The 25,806-nt window shown below is 36.8% G+C and overlaps 1 protein-coding gene across 1 annotated transcript in view; it reads right to left on the reverse strand.

The window, feature by feature from the left end:
• AGTR2 (angiotensin II receptor type 2) overlaps positions 1-22,326 on the reverse strand; it is a 67,806-nt gene extending 45,480 nt beyond the window's left edge. Inside the window, exon 1 of the mRNA XM_044057457.1 lies at positions 22,272-22,326. The gene's annotated coding sequence lies outside the window, so the exon portion shown is untranslated. The remainder of the gene's footprint in view (positions 1-22,271) is intronic.
• Positions 22,327-25,806: the final 3,480 nt, after the last annotated feature.

Raw genomic sequence — 25,806 nt, forward strand, 5'->3', positions numbered from 1 at the left:
TTTGAGGAATCTGGTTAGTGATTTATGACCTGTAGTGTGTCAGGATGGTTTGGTGGGAAAATTATTCCCAAAACATGACATTTTCTATGGGAGCTTTCTTAATTTGAAGGAGTTGTTGAATTTCTGGCCTAGACATTCATTGTCTATGGGGAATTGGAAGGGTTCTTTTGAGGGTGGACACTGCAAAGTCTGTAGCAAGAATAGGAACTTGTCAGGTTCTAAAATTAATGGAAGGAAGTTTGTCTCTAGAGAGAGATTTGACTGTGACTCTTTTGGGGTTGTGTATATTATTGGGTGTGGGTATAATATTACTAAATGGTATGTGAGGCAAACTAAAATGAAAGTGAAAAATCATATTTTGGAGCACCTTGGAGATATTAGAAATGGCAATCTAAAAAGTCCTGTAGCAGAACATTTCCACAAAGTTCACTCTGGCTTGGACATTGTTTTTTTCTTTAACATTTTAGCCCAATCTCAGCTATCCAAGGGGGTGATTTTCCCAGTAAGTTAACTGAATTAGAAAGCAGGTTAATTCTTAATTGTATGATGTTATATCCCAGAGGTTTAAACATGGAAGTCAATTTGAATGTTTAGGGCATTTATTTATTCAGTTTTCGATATATTATTGCATATAGTATTTTTCAAGAATTGCTATTTATATTGTCCATTGAAAATGTATTGTAAGAATGTGTTTAATTATAAGTTAAAATAAGATGTTATTTATACTCATTGCATTTTGGATAAAATTGTAAGGATGATTAATTGTAAAATTATTCAGTTAATTAACTGGGTTGCACTTGTATAAAAAGATCTGCCTTTTGTATGTATTTTATCCTGAGAAGGTGAAAGGCCGAGGTACCAGATGTACTTGGTATTAAAGGAAGCAGATTGAACAGCTTGGCTTTATCTTGCGTCATTTGTGTTAATTTTTGTGGCTTTTTCTGAAATTGCTTATGAAGTTTATGTAATATGTACAGAAAGGCCATTAATGCAGCATAGAAAAGATTCTTCTGTAATCCCCTGCAACATAATTGTAATTCTCAGACTGGAAACATTGTATCATTGAAAATGGCAAAGTTGTGAACTCAAAGCACAAACAGGTTATTAATACAGATAGTCATACTGTTATAACTGACTATGCTGAATATTAGCCAATATGGTAACTGATGATTCTTTAGTTAACAGTACATGACAGCATATTTTAGAAATGTTATTATAGTCAAGAAATCAAGATCAGTATAAATCTCAGGTAAATTTCCAATTATTTGATCAAGCATTGCGGTCAGAATAATTCTAGTGTTCTTATTACTTAATAGGTTCATAGACAAGCAGCACCAGGCTAGCTGCCCTTACATGCAATTTTAAGCCTAGCATATTTCCCTTTTTGTGTTAGAAATAACCTGTCTCATTTGGTTATAGATTGGCCTTACCCATCCCATAGTCAATAATTATATATTATCCCAAATAAGAATAAATGGGATCATACTACAGGTAATTTGAGGGGACCATTCCATGCAGGGGTGTAGCTAGGATTTTCAAATTTGTACTGACAGCTCTCAAACTGCTACCCCCCTCCCCAGCCAAGCTACAGCCATTCTCGTAATTCACGGTTCGCTCTTTTAGTATCGATGAAGAGGCATTTGCTGTAATGCCTCTTCAGTAATATAATATAAATTCACTCAAACTCAGTTCCTTGAATTGAAAATTAACCTGAAATGTCAGTTCTTTGAAAAATGCAGCATGGTAGTTGGGGTAGAGATTTTATGCTTTTGTTTTCTGTAACTAAGGTACAGGTTTTGAGCTTGAGTAAATTACTAACCACCTGCTACCACTAACTAGGATGTTTCATTCACACACACACCCCTACCTACCTCTTAGTGCAAGAAATATGGACAAAGCCTAAAATAAACAGAGACAGATATTAAATAATGTTCTCGTGAACTTAGAAAGTTGCTAGAATAACAGGATTTGTGCTAGTATGAATTTTTCTAAAGGACATGAAGTCTGAAGCTCAAATGTCTGTCATTATTTAGCAACTTCAGCCTTCAATGATTTTCTAGAAAATCACAAAATTTATGAGGAACAGACAATAAATATGGGGCAAAAATCTGGACATTCTGCAAAATGTGGACAGTTGAGAGGTATGCTACCTACCACACACACACACACACACACACACACACACACACACAACCTCTCAACCTCTTGCAGCAACAAACTCATAAATAAAACTGAGGCAAAGGCCCAAAAATAAGGACATTTTTAAATATTGCTCTTATAAACTTAGAAAGATAATAGAATAGTAGTAGGTCTTGAATCAGTACGAATTTTCTGAAAGGTATGAAATCTGAAACTGAAATGTCTGCATTATTTTCTAACTTCAGTCTTTAACAATTTGCCACTAATTTGCCAGAAAACTGCAATTTTATGAAAAGCGGACCAAAAATGTGATGCAAAAATATAAAATTGCCAGACAATACAGCTGGGAACCTGTCAAAGGAGGGACACCATTTTAATATGAGCACAGTTAACTTAGAGCAGCTAACAAAATTAGAGAATCTACATTCATTTCTGAAATAAAAGTAATGTATAACTCTGATCATTACAGTTATTTATAAAAGTAAAGTAAACCCTCTATGTTTTCTTCCAAAATTGCTATTTTGTGGAGGGATCATTAGGGGAAGAGCAACATTTTGAGCCAAAATCAGGGACAGTTGAGGTTTGGCTATGCCTAATTCTATAAAGCAATTTATTTGCATGTACCTCTCAACCTGTTAATGCAATAAATCTGGACAAGGCCAAATATATTGAGGGAATATATAAACAGTACTAAAAATTGCTCTTGTATAAACTGGGACAGTTGATAGAACAGGTCTTATTTTAGCATGCATTTTTCTGAAGGTTATAAAGTCTGAAACTAGTGTGTCATTATTTAGTGACTTAATTCCTAAATCATTTGCCAGAAAACCACAAACTGAGGAACAAACCAAAACTAAGAAGCAAAAAATCTATGCATTCTTTGAAAATCTGGACAGTTGGGAGGTATAGTTCAGCTGGGGCTGTCTAAGTTTGCCGCCCTTCCCCCTCACAAAACCATGGTCGAATGGAGCCTCCCCCTGCAGCCATTCCAATGATCCATTACTTTGCTATTTCATTCCATTTACCATAAACACTAATGTGCATACTGATTTACTTCTATGATGATTTGAACTTCATTTGAAAGTTTTATTTTGCATTTTACAGCAGAAACACTAAGACATCTGCTAAACAAACTTGGCATTAAAACTTCTCTGCCCTTGAAACTCACATTCATTGAAACAACATTAAAACCCACATTCAAAGAAAAATACATTTTACCCATGGCAGATAAAAATTAATTCTGGGCTGCTTTTAAATCATAGGCCCCTTGCATATGAAACATACATGTGCTCTTTGATACACCTTCCTATTGCTTTGAACATTTTTCCAGTAAACAATGAAACAAAACTGCCCAATTCAGAACATTTCCATCATAAAAGTCTAGTCAAACTTCTACAGTCCACCATTATCAGTAAATAATATGCACAATCTCTGAAGTAGTAAAAAGTCATCTAAATAATTCCACGTTAAATAAATCTAACTAATGAAGAGGTTGCTACTAGCAATCACCTTTATATTTCATGACTTCACCAAAAAATAAAGTGTCTGATGCCCCTGAGGAATAAATTGCCTAAATTACATTAATAATAAGCTAGTAATATTGCAATAGGAAATGGATGGCAAACTGATAACAGGCTCATAGCTAGTGTCTTAACTTTCAGCACAGCAGCATTCACCCTCTATGGGAGTAGAACCAACAACCTTCTGCATTAAAAGCAAGTACACAACATTTTGTGCTACTAGCAATGTGAGCCGACTTAGCATAATCAGCACTAAACTTCTCTTCCCCTGCAGCTCTCAGCTCCTTGTAAAATCTACGCAATACTCAACTACATCTCAACTTCGCAGTACAAGAAGTCTGGAAAAAGCCAAATTTATTGGGGTGGGTCAAAAGGGCAAAAAACAGGAACACATTAAACATTGCTTGTATAATCTTGGAAAGCTGCTAGAATAAAATGCTGTGTTACCATCATACATTTTACTGCCAAGGTCACTGTGCAAAATAGTCAGAACAACATACCACTATGCCAAATCACCTGCTCTGTGAAAGAGAGGAAGACTGAAACTTAAATGGCTATCATTTAATGAATTCAGTTCTCACCATAGCTGTCAACCTCTTAGCACAAAACACCTGAACAAACCCAGTAATGAGGGAATACAGCCCTCAAACATATTCAGTGAATTCAGTTCTTGCCATAGCTGTCAACCTTAGCACAAAAAGCCTGGACAAAGCCAATAACAGGGTATTACAGTCCCAAAAATAAGGACACATTTCAAATAGTCATAAACTTAAAAAAATTGTTATAAAAAAGGTTGTGTTAGTATATATTTATTGCTAGAATAAAAAGTTGTTTTACTATGTCACAAACACAGGGATAAGATGCAGACTCCACACAGAAGGCACCCCAGCCAAGAATCAAACCAGAAAACCTATAGCTGTGAGGCAACAATACTGCCACTGCACCATCAAATATGTAAGGAAGTAAACATTCAGAAACCTGAAGTCTGAAATTTAAATGCATGTCAATTTGTTAATCAGGACAGTCTAACTTGGAACAGAAAAAAAAAAACAATTCTCAGCAGAGGCCCAGGAAAAAATAATGCAGACATGTCTTTGCAACATGGGAGGACACAAAAGCAAACCCACACAAACACAGGGAGAAGATACAGACACCTCCCCCACACAAAGAAGGCACCCCAGCCAAGAACCAAACCCAAGAACCTACAGCTATGAGGCATCTGTGCTACGTTGCTACCACCGCACCATCAAATTTCAAGCATTGCAATATTTAAAAACCACAGATATGATACAGATATTGATCACATCAAATATGAGGCAAAAATCTGCAATTTTTTTACAAATGGTGGTGGGTAGGGAATTCAGGTCTTTAACACCTGTGTACAAGGTACAGGGTTCAAGCCTGAGGTATTCCCTACCACACCACCATGAGTAATCACCAGTACATCCCACCTGGGGCATACACACACACACACACACACACACACACACACACACACACACACACACACACACACACACACTCTTCATATTACTCACCAACCCTTGGTTGCAAGACCCTTCTAAATAAAGTCCTTGAAGTGAGGCCAACATAACATGTACATCCAACATAATGCTTGAATCCTCCCGCTCGTGTACATCCAATATAACGCTTGAATCCTCCCGCTCCTGTACATCCAACATAACGCTTGAATCCTCCCGCTCGAAAAGCATTTGAACTGGCCAGAAATACATGCGTGGTGAGCTCCATTCCGACTGGCTGCCCTGATGAGCTGACGTCGTGCAGTAAAGTGCGAAAAAAAAAAGTGAAAATTTAAAAAGCTACCCCCCTTCTAAATAAGTTGTACTGAAATCAGTACAGTGCGTATGCCTCCCGACGTCCCTGCTTCCATGGGATAAAGCATTTAGGAGCTGCATCTGTCAATTAGTAGTACAGGGTGCAGTCTGGAGTAAATGTTCTATTTCCCTTCAGTAGGTCTAAGCTGCATTTAAAAATGGACAGGGATTAACTTTGTTTTATGTGGATGGGAGCCTGCTCCACAGCAGCAGTATCCTCTGCAAAATATACCTCTCCCTCCAAACTATTCTGTTGGTATTGCAGAAGATGTTTAGTTCCCTAGACCAATCATTTCTGATGCCAATCGACTTGCTGATTTGTGGTAAATCCATCAGTAATGGGTCAGAGAATGCCTTGTATTCGATTTGCAGGTCACCTCTTAGCTGTCTGTAGGATACCAAGTATAGTGACTGGGCTTTGAGTCACTCCATGTATAGCATGCTTTTCTGGACTTGTATCCTTTTAGTAAGGTATCTCTGTGGGAATTCCAGTTATTGCATGTGTCGAGAGAGATGCATGCCAAAAGGGTCATTATATTCAATGAATGCCCTAATGAGGGCTGAGTAAAGGAGGACAATGACATCCCTAGATCTAAACACAATCCCTTTGCTTATAAGCTGTGCAATACAGAAGGACTTTCTTACAAAGATAGATATATGATGGTCAAAACTTAGGTCACTGTCCACATAAGTTCCCAAATCCCAAGCAACTGGGTCAACTCTTAGGGGCATATTGTTAATGTGATAGTTTCCTGGTGTACATGTCTTCCCAAATGATACAATAATGCATTTTTTGGCATTTAGTTTCAGACTATGATTTTGACATCAGTTATTTATTTGAGACAAACCTTCCTGCAGGATGGAAAAGATATTTGGGGATTCAATGACTACTCCTAGTTTGCAGTCATCTGCAAACTTAGTCAGCCAGAGCCCTTTGGTATTGGCTTTTTACTTCAGAAAAGTAGATGCCAAACAAGAGAGGTCCCAGCACAGAACTCTGGGGGACTCCACTGGTAACTGGTCTTTTTGTGGAGGTAGCTTCCCCTATATTGATTATCTGTGTCGTATCTGTCAGCCAGTTGGCAATTGAGTAGGTGACATAGAGGTTTATTCACAATTTATTTTGCTTTTGTACTATGCCTGACTGGAAAATTGTGGCAAAAGCTTTGGCCAGGTCAAGGTATGTGTTTTGTATCATTTTGCCTTCATTTATTGCTTTGATGAGTTTTCAAAAACATGTACAAGTCTTTGTAAGCATGACCTGCCCCTGAATAATCCAAACTGTGACAGGTCTAGTGTTTGGAGGTTCCCTATGGCCTCATTGATTACTTCCATGACATGTCTTTCCATATAAGGCTGGTGCTACTTATGGGTCTGTAATTGCATGGATCTGTTAAAGTTAATGTTGTTTACTGCCCCATTTTCTATGTGCATTATTAAACATCAGCAGCCACGTCTTTGGTGTCTCTAAGCAGTTGCCCTTAGAATAACCACTAAGAACTGGAAAATACAATTTCACCTTCTTTTTCTGAGTTCTTATCTTTATTCACTAGTATTTATGAAAATTAGGTCAGTATTATTAAGATCGGAATTAATCAGATTATAATAATTAAAATTTTGGTCTAAATTGTTTTTTTTTTTTTTTATTGGGAATTATTGGAGATTTAAAAGGATAATATTCTGTGATGATATCACAAATTTTTATTTTAATAATATGGGCTACATTATTGTAAGTAGTGTAAGTTTATTCAGACTTTTAAATTTATATACATTATAGCCACCTGGCAGTGTAAACCTTGGTTTTGGATGATTGTCACACCACAACCCCATGTGCAAAGATGGGAAGGCAGGTTGTGGATGAATGGATGGACTGAAAAAGCTTGTATACAGTATATAAAGTTATCTGCATTTAGTTTTGGATGAGCTTTAAGTATTTATAATGCTGGACTGAATTATATTAGAGTTTAATAACATTTGGATTTTGTTTAAATGTAAATGCAATTGAGGTATAGGACTAGTATGCTGTGATTATTCAGTGAAAATTTCAATAAATTTTTTAAAAAATAAATATCAGATGCCTGATTCCATAAGGTCTTTTTTGGCTTGCATGCTACATCTCTACAAAAATAGCTGTTTGCAATTCAGGGAAAAGTGTTCTGAAAGAAAGAACGAAAGCCAAATGAACCCTGTGTGTCAGCCATCCTGAAAGTTAATTTCATAATCATGCAAGGATTACAGTAAATTACCTGTCTTCTGAGGTGTATAATAAATCACTGATGCACTTGTCAGAGTAGTACAATGGTCAATGCTAACATGTATTATGTGCATGAATTGCGTTCTGATGATAAGGGCTGGAAGCAGAGCCTTACATAACGAGGACATAGTAGGATATGGAGGTGAGCTGACATTTTTATTCTGCTTGTGTACTTCAAAACAGTTTTTACTGCGTATCAAGTCAGCACTACACTCCAGCAATAGCTAAATGGCATTTATTTGTGTAACTTTAACACTTACTCATTTATTCAAGATTATATTTTTCACAGAGGACTAGATCAGTTTAACACCATGTGCCATGGTACAGGTTGGGGATGGAAGACAGAAACGGGGTGGTAGGGACAGACTGTAGTCATTAAATGAGCATAAAAAATGAAATGAAGATGCAATATCAGAGGATGATTTCACAAAATGTAGCATCATGCAGTGAAACATAGATGAGATAAAGAGAGTGATTTCAGAGTATGGAGTACCATGAGGTCAACTATAAGTTGGGGTGGTGGGAGGCTGGTGATTCTTAACATGCAGTCAAGTAGGGTCAGGATGGCTAATGGGGAGAGAGGACATGAAATTTTGTTGTTGACTGAAAGCATGGTAGAAACATGACAGCAAATGATGTGGTAGCTGTGCTGGGTTTGTGCAGCAATATTCTTAGTGGCCCCACTATGCACTCCCCATTTAGCTCAGTTTACCAAATGAATAACTGAAACCTCCATTGAGCCACAAGGACTAGATGTTAATTTCTTTGCAGCGAGCCCCATAGCTGATCCATGGAGAATCTGTCTCATCTGGAGTCAGCGTGCGCTACTTTGATACAGGATTTTTAAAGACTCCCAAAGGCAGAGTATTAGCATATTTAATGCCTTCCATAGATATATAAAATTCCAGCTCCAGAGCTCACCCGATGTGAAATTAATTGCATTAAAATGTACCTTATAAATTTAACTGACAGAACAACCCAAGGAAAACTTTGTGATGTTTCTGATTCACATTACATATCCACAACCACAAAAATGTATGTCATTTTTTCCACTACAATAAAATAATCTGACACAATGTAACATACAAAAAAAATCGAATTATTTGATACAGTTTGACCCCATCCACTGAGTGAGTGAGTAAGCAATACTTCACATTTTATTTTCATGTGGAATTAATTCCAAATATGCTAATTATCAGTGCAAGTGTTCAACTTTTCAGAGGTCCAACCTGAAACACTAGTAACATGAAATCCACCTTGTAGGTATTCTTTACAATGTAGCTATACTGTGACTTTTGCTACAGCATCAAAACACATTCCACTATGATCTATTATTCACAAATGTTTGTTATTCCTTCTATCTAAAATGGATGAGCACTTCAGCAACAGTTAATGCACTCATCAGAATATTTTAACTCTTTGAATCAGAACTGTAAATTTGGTCATACTGCGTCTATGCAAGCAGTAAAGATTGCCTTTAGATGTACATTTTATGGTTTCTCTTTTACTTTGTTACTCATTTCAATATAGACAGTACAATGCTGCAGAACTGTGCTACTGACTTTACAGACCAAATGAACCTGGTAAATATCCTGTATGTGCAATAATTGTAGATTATGTAGTGCATGAATACTACAATCCTAGGCAGGCAATGCAAATGTTATTTATGTATGTTTTCACTGAAGCCAGAGTGATGTGGTACTGTAGCATCTCACCCCGCTTCTTAATTGCAACATTGTATTACTTTTATTATTCTAGCCTCATGCAACCCCCCCCCCCCCCAAAGTTTACACCTCAGCAAATAAAACAAGTACAAAGTAAATAAATATGTCAAGCACTAGTTTTATTTTTATTTTATTTATTTATCTGTTTATTTTGGTAAAATTCTCTGGATATTTTTGGCTTAGATCACATAAAGTCAGATAGTTCCTTGAGAGAGAAAAGTTACATTTAAGATAGGGTGATTCGGGGATCTTTACTCATCCAGTCCACTTGTCTTTAGCTAATAGTTTTTCAGAGTTCATAAGTGATTACTGCATGCATGAATGCTGGTTTCAGTGTGTTCCTCTCAGTGAAAGGAACCATTGAGGAAATATATTTATACAATCAAGTTGCTCCTTTACTCTGAAGATTTAATGTCTAAAAGTAAACAAAATCTGATTTGAAGAAACAGAAACAGACACTGTAGATGTATTAGGATTCAGGGAGATAAAAACTACAATCTCAAATGGGTCCACTTATAACACATTGTTGAAATTATAAACATAGTATAAATGCATTTTAATATTTTTACATAAAGAATGCAATTATCTGGAAAATAAGAAATAGGAAATGTCCCACTTTTAAATTCAGACCAGTTTGTTGGCAATCTGAATGTTTAAAATGGGTTCATCTGTATGTCCATTGTCTACAGTTATTTGTTATTTCAGTACTGATTATAAAATACTAAAGAAAACCACAATAAGGATTTTAGAGCATATGTAGTACCTCACCTTGCAGGGTTTGTTCCAAGATAGCAGGCACAGGAAATAGCATGAAGAACATCAGTTATTACCGTATACTTGAGTACTGAAAAACGGGTCTATATTAGTTCACTGAAAACACTTTTCAGCGAACATGCATTCATTGACCCTCATTCAGCAAAAATCACTTCTGCGATTCTCTGAATACTCCTAGGGCAAAGAAATACTTGCCATGCAACACAATGGACCCACATCTAGCTAAATCTAACCCACCCAAGTGGGAGGCTTCATACCACCCGATGTGGGTGGCTGTGCTGCCCACCCCCCCCCCAACTATATATATATATATATATATATATATATATATATATATATATATATACCAACTTCAAGATCACACTACATAGGAGAAAAGGGCAAAGATGTGCTGCGGGGCAAGTATTCAGCGAATCGCGGAAGTGATTTTTGCTGAATCAGGGTCAATGAATGTGTGTTCACTGAAAAGTATTTTCAGCTAATTAATATAGGCCCCTAAAAACATGTTAAACTGGTTATAAGCTCAAAAACAGAAAAAATGTGGTCAGAGTCCAAAACAGTCTTTCTTCATTGGACAAGTCAGTGTCTTAGGCTTGACAGACTAAACAAAACAGTTAAAGCTCCAAACTGTAGCTTATGTACATATATGCAAATGAGGAAGCACTCAAGCCTCCGGGGATCTCCTTAGTCTCTACTCCCATTTCCAAAGCATTAAATTTGAATATCGATCTTCTCTTTGGCGGGCATATAAATTAATGCAGCACATCTGAAAACAATCAAGGTGTGCATTGTAAGAGGGTCCATGTGGGGAGTAGTTGAATGTAAACTGCCCTAGTATGCTAAATATTCATGGTGAGCATGGGTATCCCAAAAAGAGTCAATAAGAGCAGAGTCACATCCATATGGACACAAGTACATGCACACACATCATGCTGATCAGGTAGAACTGCATCATATGCCAGTATAGAGTTTAAAAGGTTGTTGTGATTCTTAGTTATGGCTAATCTAAAAGCATTATGATCTGGTAACACACTAATATATGCATGTGATACACTTATATCACACACAATCATGTTTTCCATAACCATAATGTCACTTAGCAATAATCCATGACTGGGTATATTGACCACAGGATTTACCTTCAGTTGGCATTATTTGGTGACAAGGGTGAAGCTTGATGTCCTTTCCTTCGTAAGGCTTTCAAAATTGTATGTGTTACTCAAAGTGTGGTCTGACCAAGACCCTTTAGAGTAGTATCATTAGGTCTTTGCTGCTGGAAAGTACCCTCTGGAGGATAGATCCCAGCATTATGTTTGCTGCTGCAACTTCCCTCTTACTCTGATCTCAGTGGTCCAATCCAGGTGTTATTAAACACTCACTGACAGATTTCCTATTTGGTTGTCATTGCTTCCTCTCCCTCAGTCAATACTTGGCATCAAGTTTGCCTTAACCTTTGTGCAGCACTTTGTATTTGTTTGCATTAAATTTCAGTGGCTACCTTTCTACCCACTCCTTTCCAAATCCTTTGCTAGACTCCTTCCCCATCCTTCCCTGTAATTCTTAGTTGAAATGCCTGAACTGATATAGAATTCAAAGAACTAAACAATACAAGTCAGAGAACTTGAGTCTGCAAACACCCACAAATCTAAGCAAGCAACTAGCTGATATCAACCTAGTTACAGGACCCAGATGGGTTTCCTTTTTTACCATCAGAATCAGTTCCATACAAATGAATAGCTAATACAATGTCTTTTAGGCAACAGCAAAAAACATACCAGAAACGCCCTCCAAAAAACTTCTATATCACTGTTGAAGTACAAAACCATCTACTGATGCCTAGTGTTGTACCCTATAATCCTTTCCATTAAGTCCTTCCATTTTGTCTGGTCACTGCTCTGTGACACACACAGTAAACAATAGTACTAGTGCTTTGGGCTAGTTGGTCATTCGGTGGTCATGGCCAGTGCTCACTTAACTGCCATCAGTATCCCTTATACCTCTCAGTCCTACCATTATATGCACCAATAAACCTGCTACAGGCTCAGGGGATTCCAAGCCCTCAGTGTCAATGTCATTTGATAAGCCTGGTGTCAGTGCACCCTCATTTGGCAAGGATGGACTTTAAGCAAAATCACTATAAACACAACAGTGCAGATTTTAATACCAGATACAGGCAACTTAGTCTAGCTACTCTGTTTCCTTCATTTAACTTTTAGATATGCTTCTTTTTATCTTCCTTAACTAATGGCCTATTTTTCCCAGCTGTCACAACAACTGCATTACATATGTTTATAGTTGAAATAATGCTCTGTTTTTGATCATATTATTTCCCCAAGAAAGCTAGACCAACATGCATCTTGCAAGTCTCCAAGTTATCCACATAATACCTTCAAACTGTGCTATTTGATGAAGACCCCACCCCCTGTGTGTGTGTGTGTGTGTGTGTGTGTGTGTGTGTGTGTGTGTGTGTGTGTGTGTGTGTGTGTGTGTGTGTGTGTGTGTGTGTGTGTGTGTGTGTGTGTGTGTGTGTCCCTCTCTCTCTCTTTTTTAGAAAATGGTCTTTTATGTAAAATCCTTCATCATAACAGGGTCTGACTTTACATTTTAGTACTCTATAAATACAAAATTGGTCAGTATTTGTTTGGATTTTACCAATTGCTGTTCCTGGGTTTATTTAAGCTCCAAAGCTTTTATGCAGAGTGCATCATCCAAGTATGTACTTTGCATTCTGGTAACTCTCTGTCCATCCCAAATAACACCTACCACCAAATCTGTTTCTCTCCTTAACAAAATATAGCACAGCACATAATGTTACCAGATGTCACACATACATTACTAGGTGTCACCAGCATTGTACATACTGTTACCAAGTTTCATAAGCACAGCACATAATGTTATCAAATGTAACCAGCACACACATACTGTTACCATTTGTCACCAGTGCAGTATATACTGATAAAAACTGTCACCCGTACAGCACATACTGTTAGAAAGCGTCACCAGCACACTCATACAATATTCAGTCTCACCAGCAGGGCATATATTGTTACCAAGTGTCATCAAGACAGCATAAACTGTTACCAAGTGTCGCTAGCACAGCGTATATTGTTACCAAGTATCACCAGCACACACATACATTACCAGGTGTCACCAGCATTGCATATACTGTTACCTAGTTTCATCAGCACAGCACATACTGTTACCAAGTGTCACTAGCATAGCACATACTGTTACCAAGTGTTACTAGCATAGCACATACTATTACCAAGTGTTGCCAGCATAGCACATACTGTTACCAAGTGTTGCCAGCTTGGCACATACTGTTACCAAGTGTTGCTAGCACAGCACATACTGTTACCAAGTGTTGCCAGCATAGCACATACTGTTACCAAGTTTTGTCAGCACAGCACAGTATATATCTAAAAAGTGCATGAATATATTTATTTGAGTTTTACCTGATTTTTTTCCTTGTAAAGTTTACAATAAACTGATGTTTGATGCACTATTAGTTAAAATAACAGTGCTTTCTACTGTTGAGTTATATAAGTAATTTGCCATTCTTACAGGCAGATATTGCTAATGACAACAAAGCATATGTCTACTAAGGTGTAGAAAAAAACTGGTAGAAAGTCATAGAAATCCTTTCAGATATTTTATTTGTATCCAGTTGTTATATCCAGATTTATAATGCAGACATCTTTATTCAGTCCATTGTGCACTTTCATTCCAATAAGAACTTCATTAGATCATTTAGCAAAAGTGTTCATCAGAATTAATCAAGACGTCTTCATTCTAAAACCGTATGTAATGACTGGGTACAGTGGCATACAGGGATAAAGCCCTGACTACAGCCCTGATGACTAGATTAAATTAGCAGCTCGGGTGACTGATGGAGTGGTAGGGAGGGATAGACATGTTCATCTGGGGGGTGCATTTGTTGATGATGCTCCCTAAGGGGAAGTAGGGAAAAAAGAGGGGAGCTGCCCTCAGGTATGTGTTGATGAGTGCAGGGGAGGGGCATGGAAACTAGCTAGGTCATATATAAACCCCTACCTAGAAGATGAACTGTGACCCCCCCCCCCAGGATACTTTTAGGTTCCTCACTTGCCCCAAAGTAAATTTTGGCATTGTATTGGGAGGATGAATTGGAGTACTAGTAGATCCAGAGTAGGACACTGGACAGTGGAACAGCTGTTAGAATGACGTAGGGGGGGTAAAATACCTAAAAGTATTTTTGAAACTTCTTGGCAGTTTTTCCTACACCTTAGCTGCTTTTAGTGTTGTACTAGTAGTTGGGATATCTGGATATAATCATATCAAATAGGAACAGTTGAGTATTATTTTATTGACTCCCATTTTTCATTAAAATTTTCATTCTGAAATCAATGAGTTCACAGGACTGTGGAGTGTAGAAGGTTCTCCTTACCTGCAAAGGTGTGCAATATTTAGGGATACGGGGTGTGGCGAGTGCAGTGAGGTTCACCTCCCCCACTCCGCAAAATGCTTATTTTATCTGTTAATGTCAAGAGTGTATATGGTCAGTTTAACAGTTTCATTTTTCCATGATGGTATCTTCCTCAGTTTATCCCTCATTACTCTAGTCCAGTTGATGTGCTCAGCAGTTACTAGACAAACATATTAAAATCTCCATCCCTCTCCTCAGCCTCATACAACTTCACCTTCATAGATCAAACAGCTCATCTAAGACACAATTCAAGAACACAAACTTCCAATATTTGTAAGATCAACATTACTTGCTGGTGTGATAGACTTCTTACCTAATGAATTCCCCACTTTTGGAATAGATTCTCTGTGCATACCAAGCACAGTACCTCCCTGAAAACCTTAATGACTGTCATTAATGGTACCAATCTTCTATTCCAAGGGAACAGGAAAGCATTTGTAGATGCCATGGCCACTTGGAACAGTATTTGGTACAGAGGTGAAGAGTTATTTTCTTCAAAGAACCAGATGTGACCTAGTCTAAAAGAATTTAATCATAGGAATGGTATAAAGTTATCAAAACTGACTGTATAGCTTTGATCCACCATATGCCCATTGCTATATCTTCACAGTGTCCAGAATGGTACGGTATATTGTATGAAAATGTCATCAATAGTCTAGAGTCAATACATAATAACTAACATATTTTCAAAATGCTACTACATACGCTAGACACAACAGCCTACATCTCACCACTGGCTACTGTTTGTTGTCAGGTATCACTACCCACCCGAGTCTTCAGTTCAGCACTCGGATCCCCCTCCTCAAGAAACATAATAGGCTCACCTGACAGGCTTTTTGTCCTGTAGTGCCATGATTCAGTTCCTTCATTACATCATAAAGTGTGTGACACAACCAGTTGTCCTGTTACATACGACACTCCTGCAAGAAGCATAGCTGTGATACTGGCAGTCCATTGTCTCACTTGAGATATGATCAACATACTCTGGACTTTGTTGCGTTTTATTACATTTGTAGAAAAATATAAACACTGATGCCTTTTGCATAACTGCATCACTAAGTGTACTTCATCCTTATCAGTACTTGCACTGGTTACCTACATTATGATCAAATTATTAGACAGCAACTCAAAACATCATCACACGGAAGGTATATGAAAACATTTCCATCATTAAGCTGACACGAAACCGAGAGATGGGAGGCAGAAATGCAAGTGAAAATCAGTAAGTAAATGAATAAATAATTAAATAAAGCTAAAACATTTAATGTCAGCAGCACCTACAACATTAACAATGTTAAAAATGCACTGTAATACAAAAAATTAATGTAAGAGTTAAATAAAAAATCTCTTCTACATAATAAATAAATACATTCAAGTAAATCTCTACCATGTAATAATAGTAAATATCTGGTAATCATAATATCAAACAGATCTGCGTGGTTTCAAAATATAAAGGCATACTCACATGGAGACACAAAACTTAGTTAGATGTTACATTTGTTAACCACAACTCTAACAAGTCACTGCATAAGTTTCTCTTTCTGTTCTCTTCCATGTAATTTAATATTTACTGTGTAACACTGCCTTATGTGCTTTTTGTTGGGTATCTTTCCAAATTTGCTTAATTATAAATTGCAGACTTGGTGAGAAGACATTCTGATAGCTTTCTGTATGATAATGCTGGGTCTGCTGTCTAGAGATTTAAACATGACATAGGAATATGACATTATTATATGCTTCAGACATCAATACATTTTTTTAAATATTTGTTGACATTTAATCATTTAAGTTATGTGTATATATATGCAGGGTGTTTTGCAAGCTGTTGTAAGAGTTTTCTCTTATTTTTGGAAGTAGATGGCTCCTATAGAGCTATTTGTCACCTTCTGGAAAGATAATAAAATTCTAACTTCTAGTTAAGTTTGATAATGTCAGTCCAGAGATTCTGACATATAACAGCAATTCTGAATTATGCCATTTTAACTCAGTGGAGGGCTATCGTAATGGAGAAGGGTGGTCAATATAATCTCATCATCTGGAGAGAGACAGCCTTACAGGAAAGATAAAGCATAGCTCTTAAAAGAAATCATACTAGTATGCATCAACCCCACTATCTTGAGGTAGAACATGTTTAAAAACAAATATCTATTTGAAATGCTGAAAAGACATTAGCACATCACAGAACATCAAGACAAGATAAAAACATATTCTTCAGTGTCTGAACATAGAGGTCCATAAAGTGAAGAATTATCATTCACATATGTTAAGTAGAAATTTATATGTTAAACTAGTTAATATACATAAACATAATTAAAAATTCTAAAACATGTTCTTCAGCTTCTTACAGTAGCTGTCCTTTAAGAGCAAAACTGTAATTTGTTTCTATATGTTAGGTATACTTTTATTTTTTAATTAATCAATACATCTTTTTTCAACAGACTTCATTACCAGTGATGTCCTGTAGTCAAATATGGTTTGAAAGTGAATTTTGGATAGAAGTTAGAATTTGTATTACCTTTCCAAAGGTGACTAACAGTACCCTGTTTGACAGTTTCAATTGAGGCAGCTACAATAAGCCTGGGATACAGCTACAATAAGCAAAAACTCTTCTAGCGACTTGCCTAACAGTATACATGTATATTTCTTAAATTCTAAACTGTGTAAATATTTATCTAAAACATATATTGACATCTGAAGTACATAATAATTTTATTTGCTCATCACACAATTGAATCATATCACAGTTTGTTAAATTCTCATGGAAAATAAAAAATATTTGCTGATTGTTTTAAATTTTCCTAATATAAGGTTGTCATGTTTTACACATTAGTAATCTTATCCAGTATATCTTTCCTGCAGCTTGTAAAAACAGCATTTATTATTTTGTTAAGAATATAGTAAAATATTTTTCTATCTAAAATGGCAGTTTCATTGAACATGTAAACATTCCTTTTACCCAAGACAATTTCATTGATTTTGTATACAATAAAAAAAAATAGTATGAAAGCTGTTTTAAAATGTTGATATTAAATAATTTTAAAAATATTATTACAAGTCTGTAACAATTGTGAAAACACAGACTCATGTAAGAATTCACAAAACAGCCGTATGGTGCAAATTAAATCCTTATTTAAAGTAGTAAAGATAATGAATCATGGATGAGCTACTCTCAGCAGAATATAGTTTTATACTTGCAACCTCCATAAGCATATTTCATAATTCTAAACAACTTTCAAAGCTAGAGCAAATCTCCTACATATTGGATGGCACAGTGGTGTAGTGGTTAATGTTGTTGCCTCACAGCAAGAAGTTCTCCAGTTTGATTCTCAGCTGGGATGCCTTCTGTGAGGAGTCTGCATGTCCTCGTTGCGTTTGTGTGAGTTTCCTCCAGGTACTCTGGTTTTCTCCCACATTCCAAAGACATGCATCTGGAGCATTTCTCTGAAAATAGGCTATGTCCTAGTCAAAATTTCCCAGTCAACAAATGTTAAATAAACTGAAGATGGTTGTCTTGCTTTCTAACATGAACAGATAATTGTATTAGGTTAAGTATATTTACAGTTTTGTTTTGGAAATATTGACAAACTGTAACCAACACTAAGATGCAGGCAGAATGCATTGTCCTGTTCCACAAGAGAGCACATTCAGTTAGCATCTCAGGTATCAGAGAGTGGACATGGAGAAGGGATTAATATGCATGAAAAAAAGCTCTCTTCCAAACTGGTGATGGCACAGGATGAGTCCACACAAGTTGAATCTCCATCACGGATGATGCTAGGTATATCCCAGGTGAAATTCCTAAAATCAGGCACAGGTCAACATCCTAAGGTAAGAAGAAAACTTTAGCATATTGTGCTTCCTGTACAAGTTAAGCACTGTACATCCAGTAACAATCTGTGATGTCTCCCAGTGTAAGAGTACTGGCAGATGTGCACAGACTTTTGCCTCAATGGTAAATTACAAAGGACTGGTGGTGGCCACGGTGATGCAGAGGTTAGCATTGTCACCTCACAGCAAGAGGTTCCCTGGTTTGATCCTTGGCTGGGGTGCCTTCTGTGCGGAGTCTGCATGTCCTCCCTGTGGTCGCGTGGGTTTCCTCCAGGTGCTTTGGTTTCCTCCCACATCCCAAAGACATCATGCTATAGGTGGATTGGACACTCTAAATTGGCCCTAGGTGTGTGTGTGTGTGTGTGTGTGTGTGTGTGTGTGTGTGTGTGTGTGTGTGTGTGTGTGTGTGTGTGTGTGTGTGTGTGTGTGTGTGTGTGTGTGTGTGTGTGTGTGTGTGTGTGAGTGTGCTGGACTGGCAACTCGACACCGTAAAACTCCACTGCCAATCATGAGCAGACATGTGATCCGCTGTGGCGACCCCTAACCGGGAAAAGCCGAAAGAAGAAGAAGAAGGTAAATTATGAAGGACCAAACAGAAGAGGTGACATACATGTGACCACAGGTCAGTAAGGGTGCCATGGCAAAAAATAAAAATGATTGACAAATTCATGTTTGCTGCATTTACAACACAAAAAAATGATTCTTCAACAAATGAACTCAAAAAGCATTATATAGCCCAATATGTTAATCTTTTGTAGAAATTTAATTTCAACATACTGCTTTGTTTATCATCATTGTCTTTATCACAAGACAACCTACCTATTTCTTTACATTTTATTGCCTCACGTCATGACAACTTGCACTATATATGTACTAAGCTATGTACAGTTGGGCACAGTAAATTAGAGATGAACTAGGTCCAACTTATATGGCCCACATGGATCACATATGGAAAATACAAATGTTCAATTTCAAAATATTTGGTAAATGTGAAGAGGTCGTAGTAATGAACCAACATTATTTGCATTATTATGGAAATAGTAAGAACAAGTAAAATAACAACATAAAATAACTATAAGAAGAAGAAGAAGACAGTTTTACTATGATTAATATTGTTGTTGATGTCTTTATTTATTTGTTTGCTCTTTGTAGACTGGGTTAGTCCCACTAGGCCATTGTCTTCTTTTCAGGGCAGACCCTTGGTGCCATTCATAATGACTACGGGACATTGGCCAGGGCACCTGGGAATTTCCTCTACTCTTTTTTCTATGAATGCCATAGCATCCTTTACATCCACCTGAGCTACTACCAGCTCTGGCAGATGGGACCTCAGGTTAATGTCTCATCTGAAGGATGGTATACTCAGGGGTACATCATCTCCTGCAGCAGTGTCAGTACTGGAAAAGGAAGCCAAGTACCTGATGGTAGAATAGAACCCACATTCATCTGATCTTCCAGCACCAAAGGCAAGTGTGCTACATTTTGGGCCACTGACACATAGGTTCATAGGTGTGAACTAGGCTAATGGCCCTGGGGCCTTTACAAGCCTAGCCCATAGGATTACCCTGGCATCGTGCCACCCACTATGTAATGATTTGCTCCATAACATAGCTGTCATAAGTGTTATGAACACCTAGACATGTTACCTGATTTATGAATGTTACAATAATATACTATAACTGTAAAGGATTCAAAATGCTAATAAAGTGTAAACATGAATCTGTGATGGAAATTTCAGTTTTAGACCATCACCAGCGACTGCTATACATCCATAAAGGGAAATACAGCCTACTGACAGTTACAAAATTTGACTTTCAATCATAAAATTTGAACATCAAGCACATTTAAAAAGACGTAATGGAAATTGTTTTTTTTAAATAAAAAATTGGCAGAAGATGAAGACTCTGACACCCCCCTATTCCACCCACCAAAACATATCACCAAATAACCAGGACACCAGACTGCTCCCTGTTCTGGTGTTAAGAGCTGATATATGCCATTGTAGGGTTATGGCTAGTTTGTATCTTCATTCCTGGTGGTAGTAGAAGGGTGTAGTTTGCTCATTCAGGGTGCATCCTCATGATGAAACAATGCACCCCAAATGCATAAAATTAATAAACTCTGTAACCTTTAGATCTTGTTAAAATTTAGTCTACAAAAAATCATATCAAGCTGCCCTACATCCATACATAAGTACTGTGGAGACCCCCCAAAACAGGCCTCTATGTGGTAATAATGAAGAGGACTATTCTAAGCCCTTACCATATAAAACAGGAGGTTATTTCAAAAGTAGCACTGTCCTTTTAAGTACATTTGGGAATTTCAAACTGTAATTCAAGTGCAGTGTACTTTTCCAGGAAACTGCTTAAAGACTTGAATCAAGAATATACAGGCATGCCTGTTAGGTCTATGAACCCATGTTGTGAGTTACTACTATGCCTGATATACATTCATATATATCACTATACAATTATGATCCTCCTAACTACAAAATTTAACCTGAAATGTATGAGACAGGTAAATTAAAAGGGCATATGGATTATCAGGGGAAGTGTGCTATTTAAAATAATGTGTCCTGAAACTCACAGACACAGAGACAGACTTCCTTTATTTCATGTGGCATGTCAAACGTAGATTCCATTTGGCTGTTTACACAGTTTTATAATACAGAAAGTATAATGACAAAGAAAGTATCAACATCTAAGCACAAGGCTTCTCATATTGGAAGAACTATAGAAGATATCATGCATACAGAAACAGTACTTATACTGTTAGTAATACTAAATAAACATTTGAAAGCAAGCTGAGAAACTGAATCTTAGCAAGTAAGTGAAGATCATTAAAGGATTCAAACTATCAGTGAGCAAAATGGTTTCAGCTCAATGTCTTGTAACGTAACAAAACTTCAGTATTTTTGTTAAATTTAAATAATTAAGCAGCCTTATGACTCATGCTTCAATTATACATAATAGCTTATGAACCTTTCAAGGACACATTTGCTAATAAGACATTAGTACTATTTATGTACATTTTTATGCATTACAGCTTGTGTAGAGAAGTGAGTGAAATACATTTCAGTGTAGTCTAACCGTAATAAAGCGTAAGATGCGATATAACACTAATATGCATGCATTTCAGCATCTTGATCCTTTGAATGCTAGTAGCACTAATAATAACCTTAAAATATTTAAACAAATTGAACAAGAATAGAGTCCATAAAGTATTCATGACAGAGATCTTGTGAAGTGCAAAGCTAATGAAGAACGTGAACGGGAATATAAAATAACACAATTCTTATCTGTTATTATTCTGTATGAATATAGTTTGTATCTGTCTTCTCAAATATATCAGAATACACATTCTGTGGCTATGGCATAGCCTCAAATCAACATTTTCCATCAAAATACAAGACACTTGTAATAATATAGAATTACATTTCAACCTGTCACTGACAGTTAATATCTTAAAATATAGATATGTGTTGATCATCAATTTCCTTCAGAGTGAGAATCCTTTATCTGTATTTCATGGCTGACATTCATTTCTGCCTCTTTACTTACTGCTCATACCACTTGTTAAAGTTCTGTTCATTAACCTAGTAACAAACTGTTTTAAAATGTTTTATTCCCTTCATAATTCATACAATTTAATTCTAAACTTAGATTAAAGAATGTATTTCAAATTAAAATATCAAAAGCTACAACCAATATTTTACAATGGCAAATAGTTTACCTCACAAACAGGAGAACATGTTCATTTGCTGATGTGCTTTCCTCTCTTCTCTTAAAAGCCTGACTCGCATTAAAACATTGCGTTTCCTCTTATATGCACCAGTTCATCCACTGGGACACATGAATTTGCTTCACAGAGTTCGGAGAGAACTATTTGCCAGATGTCTTCAGGCTATGACAGCACAAGTTCACGTATTTTTGCATCCCACACTGTATAGCACTGACCTGTAATGAATAGCAAGCAAAGATTTTATAGGCATAAATCAAATCTTTCAAAGGCCAATGAACTCCAAACAACAACTGCTGATGAAAAACAGATTTTTTCATAACTTTTTGTTCTGCTTGCATTATTAACATGTTTATTTGTTATGTTAATATTGACTAGCATTTGCTAAGGAAATTTTTCTGCACTAAAAAATTAAGAGACATACTCATTTGCAGAATTTATTTTGTTTAACTTTTGCTGACTGGATAGGTTTACAATACAAGAACTTCCATTTCTTGGCATGAATTTGGAGGCTAATCACAACTTAATTAGACTACAAGCACAGTAAAGTACAAATAGTGGACAGCATTTCAGCTCTGCAAAAATGCAATGAAGTTACAAAGTTCAAAATGATTGTGATAATAATGCGGAATAAATCAAGAACATGTCACTGCTGCGAATAGTTGATTCTATATAAACCTTTTCACCATATTTTGTAGTTTGTCCATTAAATAATATGCCATTCTATAGGGTGAAAATGCTGGGAGTTATTTGGGCCATTACAAACTGAACTTGTCACTATCATGAATCTTAAAATGCTAGTAAAGGTCAAAATGTCCATGGCACATGCAATAAGAACTGACAGGGCTCCTTACAGTATTCAAAAAAGAAAACTGAAATAACACAGCACTGTGACCCCACTGGTGGTCTGGTACAGATCAAGGGAAATGGTGGAGTAGAATCTTGTAGTGCCAAGTAGGGTTTATATTATAACAGTGAATGCTTAAAATAGTGAATGCTGTATAATCGACCCTTAAAAACCAAAACGACAAAACGTCGAACACACCTGGGAAAAAAATCGCTGCTCCAGAAAAAAAACCCAAACACAAAATAAAGTAGCCCCCAGCACCCCCGATGTGGGGGCTGTGACCACCCACACACCCCCTACTTAAATATACCAACCCTGAGATGGCACCACAGTGGAGGAAATGGCAAAGTCCTGAAAACGGCCCAGTGATTTTTTTCCCTGGGAAAAAACGTTGTCCCGTGTGTTTGGGATTTTGCTGTTTCAATTTAAATTGGTTGATAAAACAGCCTTCGCTATTTTAAGCGTTCGCTGATATAATAAGGAACCTACCAAGGATGGGGTGAAGATTAGTAGTACATTTAAAAACACTAGTAGGAATAACATGCCCCCTCAAGTAGCCTCCTATTTATAAAAACAGTGTATCCCTCTATCAACAACAGTCCATTACCGAAACCTGCTGCCACAGTCAAATCACATCCTGTGTAATGAGCTCCAAAGAAACCCAGGAAAATACTTTATGAAGTGGACTGAATGACTATTAACATGGAGAAGTGAAAAACCTGTCAATAAATGAAACAAATTTGAGAAATGTGGCCCTGATGGACACTTGTCTAAGACATACTTCATGCCTGCATACAGAAAAATACTAATACTGTTAGTAATATTAAATGAATATTTGAAAGCAAGCTGAGAAACTGAATCTTAGCAAGCAAGTGAAAATCAAATGGTCAGTGAGCAAAATGCTCAAGTACATGGTGGTATCCTACTCATTTTCAGCATGATCCCTGTTTGTGACCACCAGACAATGTTTGTCCATTAAGTAAGTCCCCCCATAGAAAAGTCAGGAGAGGTTGCAGCCTGCTGAAGTAATCTGGACAGTCAGCATTACCTCCCTTTTTCATGACATCGTACTCATGTCTTCATCAGCAGCTTTTCCCTTTGCTGAATCAAAGGTTTGTACATCACCTGGAAATAACAGCCATGATTCAAGGACGGCTGTCAGTACCTCATTATCTCCTGTACCCCAATATAATTTTTTACAGTGCTTTTGCACCCTTTATAAATAAGATCACCCTGTCTTCTATTATTGCTAGCCCATTCTTCAATCATGTCATGTAGCAGTAATGGTTACAGAGCTACCAAGATTTAATGGCCATTAGACTCAGGCCATCTTCACCTATAATGCTTTCCACATCTGCAGTTTTATTTTCTAACACTCTTTATACTTACATGTGAGTCTTTCTATGTCTCACTGTGTTTACAAAATGTCATCTTCATCAAAGTCATTTATAACCTTGCCCCTCTTTCAACTCAACCCCTTGTAAATTAAATCAAGTCAGATATGGAAGGCTATGCATTAGCTAGAATAGTAGATATCCAATCTCTTTTCTGGAAAAAGTAAGATCTGAATAACTGTACAAATCCAAACATATTTCTTAATTGGAAAGGTGCAAAGATTTCTAGCCAAGAAAATAAAAGCTCTTAAGTCTTTCGTCTGATAGAGTAGCTCACCTCTCCTTTTTCTCAGTGACCTACAGGGTGCTACAAGATGACCTGCATCTTGCCTTCTGAGCCATGAAAGACCCAACCCTATATGAGATCCTATTTCTTTGTAAAATGAGTGGCTCTACAGACACCTGCACTAAGGACCTAAATCTACACCTACAAGTAAACAGGACTCGCTGGAGAGACAGGTTCCTAGCTCAACGTATTCCTAGCCTGTGGAATAAATTATCACTATTGGTAAAAAAAAAAAGTACTACTTTGGCTACCTTTAAGTCTAGCTTTGATGACACGAATGGTAGACACAGGCTTACATTAGTTTCTTTTTTTAAAAAATATGAAAGATCTTTATTAAATTATCACATATGACATAGGCAATCATACATTTATATTAATAAAAACAAACTATATAAACATAATCTTAGTTGCAAGCATTACACATCACAAACTATTATGACAATTTTAGTTCCAAACATTATACATCACTTATAATCTACCCAATCGTTGTCACTCAAACATTACATAGCTCATTCAAATCCTGCCTTCTTTTAAACCTCATTCCTCTCCTGTATGTATTGTTCCCACAATTCTCATTTTTTGCTATGCAATTTGCTCCTACCCTTTTCTAAAGATCTCAATTCAAGTTGTTTGATATCTGTTACTATATTCACTACTTCTAGTATAGTTGGTTTAGACTTTGATTTCCATTTTCTAGTAACTGCCTTTTTTGTCATAATTAACTCCGCAAGGCCTTACTATTATGTACAGCCCTGTTCAGTTTAGGAAGTGGGCACTATTAAGTACATTAAAAGGAACTTCTTAAAGGTGTATATACTTAGGTATCTTACAGTCCCTGTGATTGCTTGCCTTGTATGATGACTACAGTTACTATTGCAAATGCCTTGTAATCTCAATGGTCCAGGGTTCAGTCCTAAACTTTGGTTACTACTTATATGACACTTGCTTGTTCTCTCTTTATCTGTGAGGGTTTTCTCTGTGTACCTCAGATCCCTCACACCA

This window comes from Protopterus annectens, chromosome 15.part0, assembly GCF_019279795.1.
Source record: "Protopterus annectens isolate FY-2018-M chromosome 15.part0, PAN1.0, whole genome shotgun sequence".
NCBI classification, from domain to species: domain Eukaryota; kingdom Metazoa; phylum Chordata; order Ceratodontiformes; family Protopteridae; genus Protopterus; species Protopterus annectens.